General features: G+C 35.1%; 1 pseudogene; it reads right to left on the minus strand.

Annotated features, from left to right (window-relative positions):
* Positions 1–838: 838 nt before the first annotated feature.
* Positions 839–12,958, minus strand: LOC122408521 (kinesin-associated protein 3-like; annotated as a pseudogene).
* Positions 12,959–19,786: the final 6,828 nt, after the last annotated feature.

The following is a 19,786-nucleotide window of genomic DNA, read 5'->3' on the forward strand; positions in this document are numbered from 1 at the left end:
ATTTTGCGTTGAATCGTTTGGAATATGATTTTTCTCCGTTTATTTATGTTCGGTACGGTTTGTTACTGAGATTTGGTAGGTAGAAATTCAAAAAATATTGATGAAGGAAAATTTGTCCAATTTTTAAATTGACGAGAAATGCTTTGGTATTCGAGTAACGAAGTCGATAATGGGGTAGGGTCTAAATTGCCCGAAAATGGCGTCTTCGCGATTTCCGGTCGGCCGAAAGTCACTAGCCGAAAAAACTGCAGTCGGATAGTTCCAGATGTAAGTATAGTTGTCACAGTATGTGTTTTCATCGATGATTCGAAAATTGCAGTCTCGGCGACAGGGGTTCTCATATGAATCCATAATACGCATATCCGAGACGATTTGTTTTCGTTCGTAGCTGCTGCATGTCATGTTTGACGTTTGAGGTAATAATGGTAAGTTAAAAGTGGGAGGACAACAACAACACAACAACAACAATAATAATAATAATAATAATTTTTTAATGAAAACAGAAGGATTCTTCGTCATTACTGGGCGGCAGCAAAAAGCGATGGCGAACCTGAGAGAAATGATGAGGAAGAGTGGCAATTGAAAGATGTTGTCCTTATCGAGGACGTCAAGACCGTTCCGATCGGTTGATGACTAGCAAATTCATTGGAAAAGGACACGAAACTTGAACAAAAAAATAAACAAACGTTTGGTAGTGTAAGATTTAAAGCAAGAATTTTGAAAAAATATTTATTTTTTATTCCTTTCTCATGTCAAATAATTGTGATAACAGGTTTTTTTTTTATCATTTCAAGCAAATACACTATTTCTATGACAAATGATCTCACGGAAGTCGGAGATCAACGAAACATTCGTGTAAATAGGAGGGCTCACAATTAATTCTTCTGGATGAGAAAATCGAGGCGTCTTTTTTATGCCTCGAGAAATGAAAAATACGCGCCTCGATGAAGCCTAGTACCTTATGAAACGAAAGCGTAACACTTTTGCTAATATCGATACAATTTAAGTATGTGTACGTGTTTTTGTCTTGTTGTTTTTTTGCTGTTCAAGCCATTCGTAATAGTGTGGACAACATTACTAATATGTGACTCAGTGAGTTCATATCAGTACGTGGGATGCTTCAGATTCGGTGAACTTGACTTTTGAGCTGTGATAAAGATCCTCTATGCCAGAACCCACGGACATTCCAAGTCACGACTGTATCTGTGGAACAAAAGTTCAAGTCATTTCCACGTAATCTTAGCAGTATTGCCATTCAAATTTGGTCTCATTGATCACTTACCGACTGACCGGGCGACAGGGATTTTCTGAAGAATCCGATGAATTCTTCACGTTCAACTCACCGTCGTCGGTGTTGAAAACTGTCGAATTACCTGTTTTTTTGAATTTTTATAATCAAATAATTGGAAAATTAGAGTGATAAATGTAATTTTGAATATGATGATTTCTAGACGTTTCTGAAGTCTATAGAAGCTTCGATATTATTGCAATTTTCCATTAAATTATTGTATTACAAAACAAAAACTATAGTCGAAAAAAGAAAGATTAACATCGTGATTTTGTTTTTGTTTCGAATCGTAAATCCGGATTTTACCTGAGGGAAAAAGCATCGTATGCCTTAGCTATTCGCCGCTTATAAAAGGTGGCAAACTGTCATCCTCGTCTACCACCAAAATGACTGACATTATCAACTGTAATCGATTCGACCATTTCAAGCCATTGTTGATTGTAGGAACGAAACTTTTCGACTTTGATACGAGCAGCCCAGTCTTTATCGCACATCTGAAAAAAACATTCAATTACTTTTTGTCGTTTTGTACACACAAATTATGGGCTTTCGAATAAACTTACGGCGATCACATCCAAACAAGCATCACAAACTTTACGTATCGCTGGATTCTTATCGTGCATCAGATCTATAAGATATCCTGGGGCTTCTGCAAAAGAATCTGAAATTTCGATTGAAACGAATTTATTCTTGAAGACAAATTTTCCCGAAAAATTCTATCGCAAAATAATAAATATGATCGAAGCATAAACCCTCTAATTACCATTACCAGTCTCGCGAATCAAATAATCCCTCGTCGAGTCGTGCTTCGATATCTGCTAGAATACGTAAATTATTTGCAAAACAATTTCGTCGTCCTCCTGTTTCGCTGTAACAATAACGATCCAGAACGTCATTAATTGTAAAAAAAAGAGAATGGAAAGATCAACGAAATAGTTGAAAATCTCGTCTACTTCATATTTTTATCAAAAGGTCAGAAGAAGTTAAATCCTTTACTTTTTTCATGTTGAAAATCAAGAATAAATAATAATCTTCGAACCTTTCAATAACTCTATGAGTGAGAGTAAAATATCCGCCTTGCACAATAATCGGGCGCAATCTTCATCACAAGTTGCAGTGCCAAGTAGAACAGCGACTTCAAGAACAAGGTCATCCTGTACTTTTCCTACAAAAGAAAAAATAATGATACTTCGGTTCTTTATTTTGAAAGCGAGAAGTAAAAACGGACTTGGAATGAGGGCAAGGTCACGTCACTTTTAATTACCAGGAACAAAATTGTTTCTTATCCAGGGTATGAGATTGCAACGCTGCAATATTTAAAAATAATCCAAATCCGGCAAAGCCAAGTTTCCGAGGACGCCAACTATTTCCAAAACAAAATCTTGACTGATTCAATGCCATGGCAAAGTCACCCACGAATTCCTTATAAACAAATGAACAATGGTTAATAGAAGACAACTACAAAAGTTCAGGGGACAATGGTAAATCTCAAATCTTATTCACGAGGACATTGCGTAAACGTACCACGAAGTGTTCTTTCGTTGAATCGTATTGGGATATATTTCTTTTCATTTTCATGATCAAGGCATCTTAATTTCTGAACGCTTTGTGAATCAATCCTTGCAAACGATTATTATCGATTATCAGCTGAGCATTTCTGTTGTTTGCAGCAAGATCCTCGATCTCAAGAATCATATCTGTTACCATCGGCATGCAATCCGTATTTCCAAACATCGATTGCACTTTGTCGTCCATGCTCAAGTGATACAAGAGTCCAAGGATCGTCGTTTTGTTCTTGATTTCACCTGTATAAAATTAATTGATAAAAGATGATAAGTAAACAACCAATTTTTTGTTTCAACAATCAGTATGGAGATAAAATTCTGTTCTAACGTTAAAAAAGAATTTCTCGGATAATAATCCTATATTTTTTCCATTCAAGTCAGCTATAAACTTTAGTTTTCTTCGATCTCTTCTTGCCGGCGGACGTTCTCTTCGCGTTTTCGTTCGAACTCGACATATTAATTGTTTTTATTTCTGGTGGTGCTTGCTCTTCCGCAGTCGACGCTGTCTGACGTTCGACCGAGGTAGTTTGCCGATTCTCGAAAAGCGGAGTCATGCTCGCATTGAAAATAGTGCTTGGAAGATCTGCTCCAAACTCACGTAACAAAAGCCTCTTTTGTTGTTCAATTTTTTTGATCCATTCTAGGTTGCTCCATGTTTTGAGGATTTTCTCGGCGCTGTCGTGTCTCACGCAACACGATGGTCGCTCGTGAATCGGTTCTTGTCGATGCGATCGCGTATAAACTGTCGGACGTTCTCGATCATCCTGAGAAGAAATTCTTATCGATCTTTCATCCAAATTCTCAAGTCGCGAGGGCCCAGGTTGTTCTGTATCGCGGAGAATAATTTCACAGACCGGCTCTTCGCCTCTGTGACGTTCAGTTTCATAGTGCTTCCTTCGCGATTCTATATTGTGCTGATTTGTACAAACCGTAAAATTTTTTATTTCGTCATTGCGAGGTTTGTTTTCAGAATTTTTCAACATTTCGTTATAATCCCGCCTAACACACCGACGCAGCATCGAATCGTTGTCTCTTTTTTGAGCCGCCAGTCTTCGACTTTCGAGCAAACTCGATGCAAGACTTTCTGCTTCGATGAGTTCGCAGGCTGCTTCTACCGCGTTCGGCTAAAGAATTTCATTTGAGGGATTATTCAAAATCAAATACATTCAAATAGAAACGAAAACCAACAATTTTGATTAAGACGAAAATATGATGATTTCAAATGGTGACACAGCTTACCGAGTACTCGCTTCATTTCTCAAGTCAATTTTCTCGACCAGACCGATCGGCTGGTCATAAGAATTTCTTTGCCGCGTACTGTGGTCATAAACTTGGATTTTGCTCGGTAAAATTGGTTTTTGGGACTTGGATGTTGTTTTCGGTATTAACAATTCACTGCAACCGTCCGAAAAGTACGACGAATCATCGCTCACTGAACTACTCGAGCTACTACTGTTTGATGCAGACGTTTTTGGTTTGTAATCGTTCGGGTTATACCTATTTGATGAACATGAGAAAGAAACAAAGCTCAAAAAAAGAAAATCTAAGAAATTGTCAATTCTTGTGTTAATTTACCTCGCGACTTTGTCAGCCTTCGTCGGAGTCATTTTAATCGCAGGTGCGGTTTTGCGGGGCTCCCGATCCTCACTGTCACCATTGCAATTTGGATTTGGGCATTCGATTTCTGTTTCGATCTTTTTCGTTGTTTCTGAACTTTCTACGGTCGCACTGGTGGGTTTTCTACTTTTCGACCTCGTCGTCGTTCGTTTAGGAGACTTTGAACTTCTTTTGTCGACTTCGACAACGCGTCTCTGGGACTTGGCTTCAGAATTTTGACTAAGGACCTAAAAAATTGGCAAAAAATAAAAAATAAATATTTCTTATCATTTTCATGATCAAGGCATCTTAATTTCTGAACGCTTTGTGAATAAATCCTTGCAAACGATTATTATCGATCATCAGCTGAGCATTTCTGTTGTTTGCAGCAAGATTTATACAAAGTGCAATGAGTTCCGGCTTCACGCGCTCATCCTCGGTCTCAAGAATCATATCTGTTACCATCGGCATGCAATCCGTATTTCCAAACATCGATTGCACTTTGTCGTCCATGCTCAAGTGGTACAAGAGTCCAAGGATCGTCGTTTTGTTCTTGATTTCACCTGTATAAAGTTAATTGGTAAAAGATGAGAAGTAAACAAACAATTTTTTGTTTCAACAATGAGTATGGAGATAAAATTCTGTTCTAACGTTAAAAAAGAATTTTTTGGATAATAATCCTATATTTTTTCCATTCAAGTCAGCTATAAACTTACTCTGGCCGAGCAGCTTCACCAATTCCGGGAATAAGCCAACTCTTATCATTCTTCCTTGAAGTTTCGCTTCGTAGTCAGGGGGCCTTCTGAATTCCAAATGTCGTCTGTCAGTTTAATTTTTCTTTCTGTGCTGTTGTCGCTGTTTGTTGAAGGAAACAGAACTAAACCAGTCGTTGTTTCAAACTGTCGTTGACGTTTTTCCATATCATCCTTCCATTCGTCGTAACGTTGCAACTCACACTCAATTATTTCCATGCAAAGAGATCCAATCTAAATAGAATAAAATTCCGTCAGAACATTCGAAGTTGTAATACGGATTATTACTTTAATTGAATGCTTGACTCACTCTATATTCCACTACAATATTGTGGAACTGACTGTACGTTGAAAAACAGAAAAAAATATAAATAATGTTTGTAGAAAGTTCAATGCTTCGTTTCCAGTCTTCTCTCAAGGCTCTTGCTAGAGCGCTCAACAAAGATTCTATAAGAAACAAAAGAAAATTGTTTAATATGTTAATGGTTTTCATTCAAATGTTATGAGCTTGTTTCCATTTTATGAGCGTTGAATCTTTTGGGAATTTTGAAGTATTTTTAAAAATTTACCATTTTTTCTTAGTTCCAGAAGATTGTCAGGAACTCTTGCAAGTCTCAGAATCAATGCTGATCCTTTGATCTTTTGCGGTATAGACTCGTACAACAATTCTATGTAACTTTCAACATTGCTAATTACTGCTCGTTCCATAATCACTGTTGTCCGAATTCACAGTGTTGGACGATGTCGGACGTTCCAGTTGTGCATTGCCATCCACCGAGTTCCCTGAAGAATATTCAGTTTATTGTTTACAACTCATTTTTGTGTGTTTATCTCTGTAGTCAAATAGAATTTCCTCGAATCAGTTAGACGTCCTTAAGGGCTTGAAGATATGGTTAAGCCTCGGTTGATCAGGTACACCAATAAATTTGAGAAGACAATTTGAGACGAAAGGTTATACCCCTAGGAAAAAAAAGGTTGGGACAAGTACATTGATGGTCCCTCGTTTGCTGATAATTCCATCCATGAAAAAAACTTTAAAACAAAATTTTTATAAAAAATGGGCAAAAAAATTATTTTATAAAAAAAATACAGAACAATTCGAAAAAAATTTCACAAATCTTGAAAATGCATTATCTTTAAAAAAAACTAAACTGTATCTATCTTTTAAAGTGTTAAAAGAATCAAATAACAAGTAAAAAATAAAAACCGAAAAATCGCGCTTGAAATCATTTTGGAAACCGATGCCTCATTCTTCTTATTTGATTCGAAGGGCTAAATCAATTTAAAAAAATTCCATCTAATTTACGTGCAGCATTAAAATTTATTATATCAATTCGAGGCCAAGTATTTTCTAATAAATTGAAAAAAGTTACCATTTGAGTTACGTGCAGCACTAAAATTTATGATATCAATCGAAGGACAAGTAATTTATGAGTAACTCCAAATTTCAACATTATGGAACTGTTTTAAGAAGCTTTTAAATCCAAAAAAATCACATGCAAGCTAGTCATTTCTTACTCTATGGTGGCAGAGACAATCGATTTTTTTCAGACTTTCAGGAGCTACTGATATTATTCACAATATTCGACGTCGATTGGATCGATAGAAATTATGTTTAAATATGAGTTAAAAGTACTTGTCCGGCCCAACAATATTTATTGAAATAAAAATCAATCATAAAAAAACGAAATTGTACGGCAGAATCCGGTTGAAAATTTATTGAAATGTGATTTATTATTAGTTTAATGTTCTTCTATTTTAAGTCTATTTAACTCATATTTAAACATAATTTGTATCAATCCAATCGGCCCATCACTTTCCATCAAACTTATTATATTTAAATAAAAATCAGGGCTTTTTTAGAACTGTTGGAGCACAAATATTCATGCAGAGAGAATTTAGAGAGTTATCTTCAAGTAATTTTCTCTTAATTGCACTAATTTAATAAGAATGGAAACAAATTGTCCTGTAATATACAAAAGATGTTATTGTGCATCGATAAATAAAAAACATTTTGCACATTAAATATGTTGAAGCTTTCAAAATAACTCCCCAGTTTGTATTGCTATGACGGCAGTTTTTACTTCTCACTTCTTCCAGCGAACGAATTTCATTCGGCATAACTAACCTAAATCGCATTTCAATAAATTCTTAACCGGATTCTCCCGTACAGTTTCGTTTTTTTATGATTGATTTTTATTTGATTTAAATGAAAAGTGATGGGCCGGACAAGTACTTTTAACTCATATTTAAACATAATTTCTATCGATCCAATCGACGTCGAATATTGTGAATAATATCAGTAGCTCCTGAAAGTCTGAAAAAAATCGATTGTCTCTGCCACCATAGAGTAAGAAATGACTAGCTTGCATGTGATTTTTTTGGATTTAAAAGCTTCTTAAAACAGTTCCATAATGTTGAAATTTGGAGTTACTCATAAATTACTTGTCCTTCGATTGATATCATAAATTTTAGTGCTGCACGTAACTCAAATGGTAACTTTTTTCAATTTATTAGAAAATACTTGGCCTCGAATTGATATAATAAATTTTAATGCTGCACGTAAATTAGATGGAATTTTTTTAAATTGATTTAGCCCTTCGAATCAAATAAGAAGAATGAGGCATCGGTTTCCAAAATGATTTCAAGCGCGATTTTTCGGTTTTTATTTTTTACTTGTTATTTGATTCTTTTAACACTTTAAAAGATAGATACAGTTTAGTTTTTTTTAAAGATAATGCATTTTCAAGATTTGTGAAATTTTTTTCGAATTGTTCTGTATTTTTTTTATAAAATAATTTTTTTGCCCATTTTTTATAAAAATTTTGTTTTAAAGTTTTTTTCATGGATGGAATTATCAGCAAACGAGGGACCATCAATGTACTTGTCCCAACCTTTTTTTTCCTAGGGGAAGTTTATGGTTTGATATCACGTCTTTTTTCTTAAAAGTTCCTTATTTATGTTCAGTTGACTATAGGATTTTAGTTTAAATTTCTATGAATTATTTATGATTTTCGTCTTATAACGTTGGTTTTCACGAAAAAAGACCTATTTTTCGTCAAAATTGTACTGGACATATTTCGTCACAGGTCTGTACTCGGACTTCGGCGATTTTTTCCCTTGTACTCTAATATGTTTTGTCAATTAGGAACCCAAGAGCACGGCCGCAAGCGGGTTGGAGGCCGGGATATGATTTTCGGCTTATAGCGTAGGTTTCCACGAAAAAAGACCTATTTTTCGTAAAAATTGAACTGGAAATATTTCATCACAGGTCTGTTCTTGGACTTGGGCGATTTTTTCCCTTGTACTCTAATATGTTTTGTCAATCAGGAACACAAGAGCACGGTCGAAAGCGGGTTGGAGGCCGGGATATGATTTTCGGCTTATAACGTTGGGTTCCACTAAAAAAGACTTATTTTTCGTAAAAATTGAACTGGAAATATTTCGTCACAGGTTTGTTCTTGGACTTTGGCGATTTTTTCCTTGTACCTTAATATGTTTTGTCAATTAGGAACCAAAGAGCACGGTGAAAAGCAGGTTGTAGGTCGTGATATGATTTTCGGCTTATAACGTTGGTTTCCACGAAAAAAGACCGAAATTTCGTCAAAATTGTACAGGAAATATTTCGATAGAGGTTTGATCTTGGACTTTGGTGATTTTTCTCCTTGTCTTCTAATATGTTTTGTCCATTGGAAACTCAATGCGTGTTGCGGGCTGAGCATGTAGCAATGCGTGTTGCGGGCTGAGATATGATTTCCGGCTTATAACGTTAGTGAAAAGAAAGGAAAAGAGAAAAGATAGATCAAATTCAAGACACAACGAATACAACAGAATTGGCCATTTTTAAATGTCGTTTTTGCATTCTGAATCTAGACATTTTCGTGTCATCCAAAACATGCTTCCGATGAAATATATTTCCAAAGTTTGCAAGTTTCCGCGGAGATCCAATTATCTACAGTTTGATAGTTGCAGAAAAAAGGCACCCGGAAACATTTATTATGTCAGAATTCAAAGAAGTAAAAAAAACTGAGCGTACTTGATTCAACAGAGCAACGGAATTCAAAGACGTTTAAGGTACCTGCATTGGTTGTGGAGGAAAACAATTTCATTTCAGGATAATTTAGAAATAAATTAGGAAATTCAGAAATTTAGCATAGAATTTAGAAAAAGGAAAATTAAGATAATTATTAAAGCTGAAAACTTTTGTGATGAATTTTTGAAATTACATGTTACGGTTGGAGTAAGAAATTTAAATAATTGGCACACATGCTGCGACACAAAAATATCAATGTTTGAAGGTATTCGCTCCATACCGCAGTAATTCAAACTTTAATACTGTTTGAAAAGAAATACTTTAAAACTTGCTGAACAAAGTTCCATTACATATTACCATAAAGATAGGGGGTGATACTTAGCACATATACTTATCCACAGAAATTTCCAAATTCGCAGGTATCTGCTGCAATTCAATGTATCTGCGCAATGAGTTTGGAAGACAGCAATTTCAAATCCATCCATAAATGAGCAACTGAAGACTTTTGTAATGAATTTTTCACTTCATATTTATGTTACGGTGCGAGTCAAAAAATAAAATGAATGGCACAGTATATAAATTTTATAGTTTGCAGATTTTTGCTGTATTTCAATGATCCAAATCTACAGTATTAGAGTGGAAAGTTGTTAGAAGTCATGATGTTACATTAAAATGACATAGCGCACATAACATTCAGAAATTCTGTAGGTTTCCATGATGTTGGCAGGTATTATACTTAATCGCATCGAAAACTGAGCAACTGTACACTTATCGTAATGAATGTTTTCACCAATAATTCCACATTTGCAGTTTGCAGAATAGGAATACTCAACATACACGTCATTTCATACGTATTGTTGTCAATATTTGTGTTTGCCTACCACATTCCGAAGATTCAACTTTTCATATTATCAGCAAAAAAAGCATCCAAAGACTTTTTGGAACAAGTTTCAAAATTTATTACTCGACAGACCAGGTGGAAAAAGAATAACTACACTTATATCAAGACCAGAAACTGTTTTGAGAATCTGTTGTACAAAATGTGCGATTGATGATCATAATTGGAAACCTCTTGAATCACGTTACCACAATCAGCATGAAGAAATAGTAGAAAATCATAGGACACATATTAGGCAACCAATTAATAATATGCATCGATCCGATGCAAACCGATGGAGTCAAAACAAGGATCGGAAAGAGCAGAGCCATAGTTAAAAAGAAAAAAGACAGCGCAATTGAAAGAGAACAGAAATCAAAATTGTTTCATGTATCTGTGCATTAGTTTCTGAAGACAGTAATTTCAGATCTATTCAGAAATAAGTAGGTGAAGACTTTAGTAATGAATATCTTCGTTAATATATTCCAGTCGGAACCAAAAAGTTAAAAGATTGGCATACCTGCTATTTCACAGAAATATCAAAGTTCATAGGTACTTGCTACGTACCAGTTATACAGACTTTGGTGCTATAGGGAAAAACACTTTAAAATTACATGAACCACATTTTTGAAACTTATTATGACACATTCAAAAAAAAAGTGACAGATACGATGCATGTTGAAGCAAGCAAAATGCTGTAATTTTGTATGTCTCCATGGTTATCCGCAGACAAAATATTTGATCACATCCAAAAATGATCAGGTGTAGACTTACAGACATGAATTTTTCAACCCACAATGCCAATCGCAAACATGGTGTGGAAATACTTAATATACATGTCGCTTCATCACTTTGTCGAACTTTAGAGGTGTTCATTGCATTTCGAAGATACAAATTTTGATATCATGAAAATTAAGCACCCAATGACTTATTGAAATAAATTTCCAAATTTATCATGTAACCAACTCAAGTGAATATATCTATGCATTTACATGGCCCAAAGATTTTTCAAAACTTGGGTGTATGAACAAGCAATCATGAAGGCTTTTTGTTATAAATATTTCAAATTATCTTGTTGAAATTAATATAAAAAAATAGAAATATGAATATCTCTCGTATTGTCTGGAGAACAAATAGAAATTGGTATGACAATACACTGTAAGCTAAGGAGGTGAAAAAAGGGACCGGTGAACACAGCCAAACTAAATGAAAGAAATTATGACAACAATACATTGAATTACTTGACCAAAGTTTTTTAAAATTTATTTGAATTCGTTTACACACAATAATCCACCTCTTTCTTTAATGTAATTATACAACATAGAATTTCTGTTTGGAAAGAACGTTTTAGAGGTTATAATGAACGAACGTTTTTTTTCTCATTGTTATTATTATTATCCAACACTAATTAGTCACGTCATTAATAATATCGATTCATCCTTCCACTTTTCAATAACCACTTTTATTTTTCTACACTCTGCACGCAACAGCACTCCGGCGGTCATAACCTCAAACGTCAACATGACGCGAAATCTCGCAAATTTGCTATCTATGTATATATTACGATATCGAAGTAGAACAGATAATTCTTAATTTTCACGACACACATTATTCACGTTTTCACTTCTCAACATTTTACTCACTCTCAGTACACTGTATGAGATCAATTAATCCACTTTTGAGGATTTATTTATTAAAGATATTATTGTCGTGAATTGGGCTCTAAACCTATTGAAACTTCTTTTATGAAAAAAATAAAATTGATTATATCCACTGCTATTTCCAATAATGTTTTATTTATTTACACGAAATTTGCAAATCTTGCACCGTTGATCCACGGGGCTACGATCGCAATCACTTTATAATAACATAACAGACGATAACAGACGGTATACAAGAAAACATTGAGGACTATCAGAAACTTTCTCATCGGCGATTGGTCGAGACGAATAGATTCTCACCGGTGATTGGTTATGATGGGCATCAAGAAGCCCTTGTATGTATCGGTCTGAACCCATATACGGATACGTCAGCTGCGTAAATGTGTTGGTACTTTTTGCATAATCTTGAGCCCGTGCAAAGTTTTTTCTCAGCAATTACGCCACCGATCATGCTGATTTTGGGCGCAATCGAAAGAGAATTTCTTAATTAGCTGAAAGTTCAATTTTCAAATTGCGACATAACTCCTGAGCTTCGCAATTCAAGAATATGACATGTCGATTTTACCCCCACCACCGCGAATCGTTTTATTCAGAGATAATATAGTCTCGGCGAGAGCCTCGGGCCAGCAGACGACAGGGCTGTCAATGTACTTGTCCCGAGACTCTGCCGAGTCTCTTGATTAAATAATCAAGCACAAACCATCGGTGGTCGATTTACGTTTCTGAAGATAATAAATCAATTTTTCGACCCCGTTAAGTTTTGATTCGTGGATGAGAAAACATTTTTCCATGACTTCTTTGGCCAACAGAGACACGTTTGTGTCTGCATTGAGACTTTTAAATCTGATGATTTTTTGACATTTCTAACAATGTTTGAGAGAAGGAACATGAGAAATGTTTGATAAAAATTTCGGAAAACTGTATTTCACGAAATTGTGTAAACTTACTTTTCTGTCACCCAGCATTCGGTGACCGAGTTCACCAAGGATAAACGCTTCTACGTCATAATTGACAACAACCGCTTTTTCCGTGGGATGCACGTCGAGATTTCCCGACCACACTTTCCTGGTTTGCAGGAAAATAAATAAATTTCAAAATTTTTTGCGGTGTACACAGAAAACTATTGAAACGTCAGATCGAACATCAGTTGGTGAACTCACCTTTTAAGAAACTTGGCCTCGTCCATATATTTGTGAAAAAAACGTTTATCGCAATCCGTGAAAAACTCGGGAGAGTATATTTTTACTTCAGTGTCGATGATAATTTTGACAATTTTTCTATTTCTGTTTATAAATTAATTAGTTGTAAAAACGTACGAGATCATTGCTGCTGTTCCTCCTCCGTATATCATGAGACATCCGTGAACTCAGTATATTTTCTAGTTTCACTTTGACATCAATTGTCTAATGTCACGGTGATCGAAGTAGTATCGAACAACTAAACTTTTTTAAAAGTTTTTTCTTCTTTCAATTTTATGATCAATCAATTCATCACTAATGAGATGTACGCTTATCAACAACACATCATAAATTCGATATAAAAATAGTGATTGGCTGTAGTTTGAGAGTTACTTGTAATTTTGCGACAAAAAGTAGTGTGCCTCCCGCGCAGTAGCAGAAGACCGGTTTAAATTGATTCAACTTTTGTGAAGCATTTATTCATTCTCCTTTATTGATTTAACAAGTAGTATATCTGTGTATTGCTGCTTATTAATTACAGGTTTTGGAAAAACTTTTAACTGCGAAAACAAATAAGGACTTGCTATCATTGGAACAACATTTTAGATGGGTCTGAAAGTATATAATTGGGGGGAAAAAAATTGAAATGGATGAGTTAATCAAACATATGATATACATGATGCATCGTGAATTATTTATTGTTTAAAGGGGGATAACATCGTATAAAATTCATTATTGAAAAAAGAAAATAAATGATAGTGTGAGTAGGCGTAATTGAACGGAAAATTTAGGAAATATTTCAATCAATTTTTCATTCAAAATCGTATACATTCCGATTTAATTCTAACTCGAGCCAAAAATTTGGTTAAACGTGGAAAAAAAATTTAAGTAAAAATAGCTCAAGGCTGATGGAACAATCATTGGGAAAAAATCGTTGTGACCCCTCTCAGCTTACAACGAAATGTGCGATAAAATATATTATTTTTATCTTTGGAATGTTTTCTTTACGAAAGTCGAGAACAGACCCATCAGTTCAGTACAGAAAAGAAAGTAGTGCTTTGATATTCATTCCGTTTTGAGGCTTGCGATGTACAGAGTTTGAGTTATACTCGATTTAACTCTAATGATAAAGAATTGATTTATTTGTACTTTGGAATCAGGTCATTATTAAATCCTCTATGTTGTACTGCTGCACCGTGTTGCACCGTGTTCATAGCGGATTACTGGGTGGTAACTGACTGAAAACCCCCACAGTTCTCTTATGAAACTTCGACGAACACCAGGAACATTTCGATTAAACAAAAAGCTGTAATGAAAAATAGAAAAAATTATTTCTGCAGTAGTTCGTAATTTGTCTTCAATTTATTTTCTTTCTGGGAATCCTTACTCCTTCTCTTTCCTGCTCATTTCTTTCAAGAAAACCCTACTGAGAAGAAGTGGACGGTTGAGGATCGAGGACTTCTTGAGTTGTTCCGTCTTCTAATTCTGTCATGAGAGGATTTATTAAGGAGCATGCAGGAAATGCATTTACTTTGGGTAACAAGGTTTCTGTTTAAATTTAAATAAATCCAAAAAAAAAAAATGATCACACAAGGGAATCGAACCCGGGTTTATTAAGGAGCATGCAGGAAATGCTTTTACTTTGGGAAACAAGGTGATTTTAGCTCTCTTCAAAGAACTGTAGTAACATTTTCGTCCTTTCGTACTTGTACAGCGAAAAATTATTTTGAAATGACGTGTAAATTTTCTATTAATCAATGAAACTCACCTAATTCGGCGGCTTCCAAAGCAGAAAGAGAGACGGTTCTTAAAAACAATCGAATTCTCCACTTCCGTTCTTCAACATCGTACTCCGATAAATTTCCTATTTCTTCCCACGCTCGATTCAGATGATTCTCCGCGCACTCCGTCGTGCGACTTCTCTTGCGGTGAGGACGCATACCTTGTAGCACCGTCAAGTAGTCGAGGTGGGCCGACTGCATGAGGTTCTTCGTGGCTTCTAAAATTGTTCAACTCGAGTAATGGCTGATAAAGTTCAAGTTTTGGGCTATCTCTTTTTTTTTACTTTCATAGTAATAAACAATTAAAAGTAAATGAATTTTTACTCATGAATTTATCGAATTGCGGCCTGGTCGCAGCCACGCATTTAAATTTTTTGTGCCACCGTTCCAAGGGATTATTTGTTCTTATGGAATTTTTGAATTGGGAAAACAACCCTGGGCCTTTTCCTTTTATCCAGAAACGCACATAATATTCACGGACGTCCGTGAATATTAGCGCGAGTTCTGGATATTCCCGGCATAAGTCATCGCTTATTACGCGAAACCCTTCGGGAATAAATTGTGCAGGAAGGAGACACAAATTCATAAGATCCCTCTCAAAAGCGTAAGCCTCCTCGATGAGGTGCGGGCATTCATGCTTAACCCGAGAGATGACGGATCGCGAGTGAAATCGTTTCATGAGCGCCTGAAATCATTTAGATGTGTACATCCATCAACTTATCTCAACATTTGCTACAATAATTATTCAATAGAGACTGAATCGTTCGGTGGAAGTGAAACGGAGTAGAAACGTATTATGAAACGCAATATATAATAAAACGGAGTAATAAGGGAGTTTGACTAAGAAAATAAAGATTAAGGACTTACTTGGCTGTAGTGAAAACGGCAACCCAATAGCTTCACCTCCGGAAATACAGTCATTACTGCATTCTGTAACGCTGTTTCGAAATCTGTTATCACCGTTTTCGGATTGAATGAAGGAACAAGACACTGTTTTATGCATCGGAGCACCGCCACGTAAGATTCCTCCGTTTTTCTGCTCATCAGTGCCAATGCAATGGGGAAGTGCTGAAAGAAAAGTTTCAATTTTCGTGTATATCGGCTTATATATATATAACAGTGCAAAACAGCAACAATAAAGATATAATGTTTACCTGATTTCTATACTCTACCATAACGTTAAGTAGTTGGGTGACCCCAGAAACATTCGGAACAACGCTAAAGGTCCCATCAATGAAGGCCACGTTACTCTCTTTAAACGCCGTCGCAAACGTTGGCCACCCAAATACTACGTGTGTTTCTACAGTAGATTTCTCCGTGCTAACGATTCTTATCTCGTATGGCTGAAAATTGTGCTTCGTTTGATTAACAGCATGAGATTCAGGATCTATCTCGGTTATTTCATATGATAGCTCTGTTTGCCATACGTCATTCTCTAGAGTTTCACCGATTTCAGAAATCTTCTTCGGTACAACCGTCTCACTTTTTTCTTTTCGCCATTTACTCATGACCGATTTCATTTTTGGAAAATCCAAAAACTGAGCCGCAATTTGGTTACTGAAATAATATCCCAATATTTATTCCTTCAAGGAAATAATATTCCCTACATTTCTACAATTCTCCTTTTTTCTCAATTTCAAAAATACAATAATAATCGCTGAAACCACAAAAAACAATATTATTCATTCATGCATGCGGCTCAATTTATTTTTTGAATTATTTTGCAGCGCATGCGCCTTTATCTACTTGAACCACGACGACGACACAACAGCAAACATTCAGGTTTGGACGACCCTAACCTCAAAATTGAAGAAAATTGCATTTACGACTCGTGGTGGATCATCATCATCGGAATAAGTAAAACTTAGGAAGGTTATTATTCATGTATATAATCACTCTTTTATGTAATTACTGTAATTAAACATTTCTTTTAATAAATCTTTCTCCCATTTTTCAGAAAATGTATCAGTGCATTCGCTGCATGATGCCAGTGGCTCTTTCCTGGGTTTCGGAGCACGCTTGTTTACAAGCCTTTACAAAGATCTCTATCGACAAGTACGACTTAGTCGATGGGGTCCAAGGTAAGATGAAAAATTGACCAGACTCATTGTTTGTTAAACAATCCCCTAGTAGCAATTAAAAAAATTAATTTCATTTTTATATCTTTTTTCAATTTCAGCTCCAGTCAACGATAATGAACAGGATGGGGGGGCGATAACCGTGCAGTTAGACGCCCAGAAACAAATAACCAACATCTGGGATTTGGTCGTAGCTGCAATTGAGCAAAACCCGGATATGCTCAAAGATTCAATAGAAGATGCGACAGTAAATGTATTCCGGTTGGAAAATTCCTGGGGGCAATTAGACGATGTGCTCAACAGATATGCGGAAGGCAGCAGGGCCGAATGGAAAAAAGTAAGTACATTTTGTTATCAATATTGTGAATTTACTCCTTTGTAGTTATAACATATTTTACATTGTTTTTTTTTTGTTGCAGACTGTTAATGACTGGAAAGCCAAGGCGGTGGCAAAACATCAAAAGCTAGAAGCGGTTGATCTCACAGATGAGGATATGGAACTATTCTTCTCTGACGCTGAGAAGCGGCTACTCCATTTAATGGGGTTAATTGATCAATTCAACATGAATATTATCGATACAGGAAATTGTTATTAATTATTTTTTTATGTTGGATATTTTTTGTCAATAAATTGAAAGTTTTCATAAAAAGTCTTACTCCTTAGCTCCCTGGTCATACAATTCCTTCAAAGTTCCTGGCGCTCCGGTTGATTTATTGTATAAATCCTGGCGGAATGTTGCCTTCTCCGAACAAAACAAATCATTGCAGACATCTCTCTGATGATTACAAGTTAGAGTAAATTTGTTTTCACTCTCATCCAGAGTTCCTTTCCCCGGACAACCCTTCCCATGATTTTTGCAGCGAAGATAACTTATTTGAAAAAAAAATATATAAAAATCATTAATTATATATGCTTACCATATTTTTTTTAATAATAAAATTCAACTGAAAATTACCTTATTATACGCCCATCACCTGTAACATAACATTTATTCTTTTGATAAGTATAGCCATCAAAAATGGTCCTGAGGGTCTTGTATGGACGTTTCAATAATTTGTTGTCAGAAACATTATTGCCATCAATTGCGTTCATTCTTGAAATTTTTAAGTTACTGAACAACAAATAAATTGAAAAAAAAAGAAAAATTATTAGCGCGATATAAAAAGCAAGAAAACAGAGAGCACCACCACCAGCACGATGATGATTTTTTAGTAAATCTGTTTTGAAAAGGAAAATTGCAACAATGTTGTAGAGATAATGAGAAGAAAAAAACAAATTTTAATCGGAAATGAGTGTATTATTCCAAGAAGAATTGTGATGGAATTTTTATCCTACATTAAACTAAGTGCTGTTTATTTATTCCCAATTATCTGTAAATTAATAGAAGAAAAAGATTTAATCACAATTTATACCTTTCGTTCACCACAATTTATGCACACTCTATATACACCCTTTGTTCCTATCGAATCAGTGGTTGATGATGGCGTAGTGAGTAATGCTCGGTCATGGTAAATGGAAGATCCCGGGTTCGATTCACTTGTGTGATCATTTTTTTTTTTGGATTTATTTAAATTTAAACAGAAACCTTGTTTCCCAAAGTAAATGCATTTCCTGCATGCTCCTTAATAAATCCTCTCATGACAGAATTAGAAGACGGAACAACTCAAGAAGTCCTCGATCCTCAACCGTCCACTTCTTCTCAGTAGGGTTTTCTTGAAAGAAATGAGCAGGAAAGAGAAGGTGTAAGGATTCCCAGAAAGAAAATAAATTGAAGACAAATTACGAACTACTGCAGAAATAATTTTTTCTATTTTTCATTACAGCTTTTTGTTTAATCGAAATGTTCCTGGTGTTCGTCGAAGTTTCATAAGAGAACTGTGGGGGTTTTCAGTCAGTTACCGCCCAGTAATCCGCTATGAACACGGTGCAACACGGTGCAGCAGTACAACATAGAGGATTTAAGGGTGAATGATACAAAAGTCGAAATAATTAGAAATTGATCAAATTTGGTGATAATGTTCTTCAACATCAAGTGCGAAAACACGAATTTTTTCAAAATTTTCTTCTGTTTAGTTATCGAGTAATTACGCATTAAAGCAGATTTCTTATGCCTGGAATGTATACCTATATATATGGAAACGCTATGCTTATACACGTGAACTTTAGTGATCAATTACTCGATAACTGTACAGAAGAAAAATCTTAAAAAATTTGTATTGTCAAATTTGGCACTAAAGAATATGTTCACCAAATTTTATAAAATTCTGATCATTTTGAATTTTTTTATGTTTTTAGCATGGTTTAGCATGGCAACATTGTATCGCCTGTGCAATATATCCTTAATAATGACCTGATTCCAAAGTACAAATAAATCAATTCTTTATCATTAGAGTTAAATCGAGTATAACTCAAACTCTGTACATCGCAAGCCTCAAAACGGAATGAATATCAAAGCACTACTTTCTTTTCTGTACTGAACTGATGGGTCTGTTCTCGACTTTCGTAAAGAAAACATTCCAAAGATAAAAATAATATATTTTATCGCACATTTCGTTGTAAGCTGAGAGGGGTCACAACGATTTTTTCCCAATGATTGTTCCATCAGCCTTGAGCTATTTTTACTTAAATTTTTTTTCCACGTTTAACCAAATTTTTGGCTCGAGTTAGAATTAAATCGGAATGTATACGATTTTGAATGAAAAATTGATTGAAATATTTCCTAAATTTTCCGTTCAATTACGCCTACTCACACTATCATTTATTTTCTTTTTTCAATAATGAATTTTATACGATGTTATCCCCCTTTAAACAATAAATAATTCACGATGCATCATGTATATCATATGTTTGATTAACTCATCCATTTCAATTTTTTTCCCCCCAATTATATACTTTCAGACCCATCTAAAATGTTGTTCCAATGATAGCAAGTCCTTATTTGTTTTCGCAGTTAAAAGTTTTTCCAAAACCTGTAAT

Source organism: Venturia canescens, chromosome 3, assembly GCF_019457755.1.
Source record: "Venturia canescens isolate UGA chromosome 3, ASM1945775v1, whole genome shotgun sequence".
Lineage (NCBI taxonomy): Eukaryota > Metazoa > Arthropoda > Insecta > Hymenoptera > Ichneumonidae > Venturia > Venturia canescens.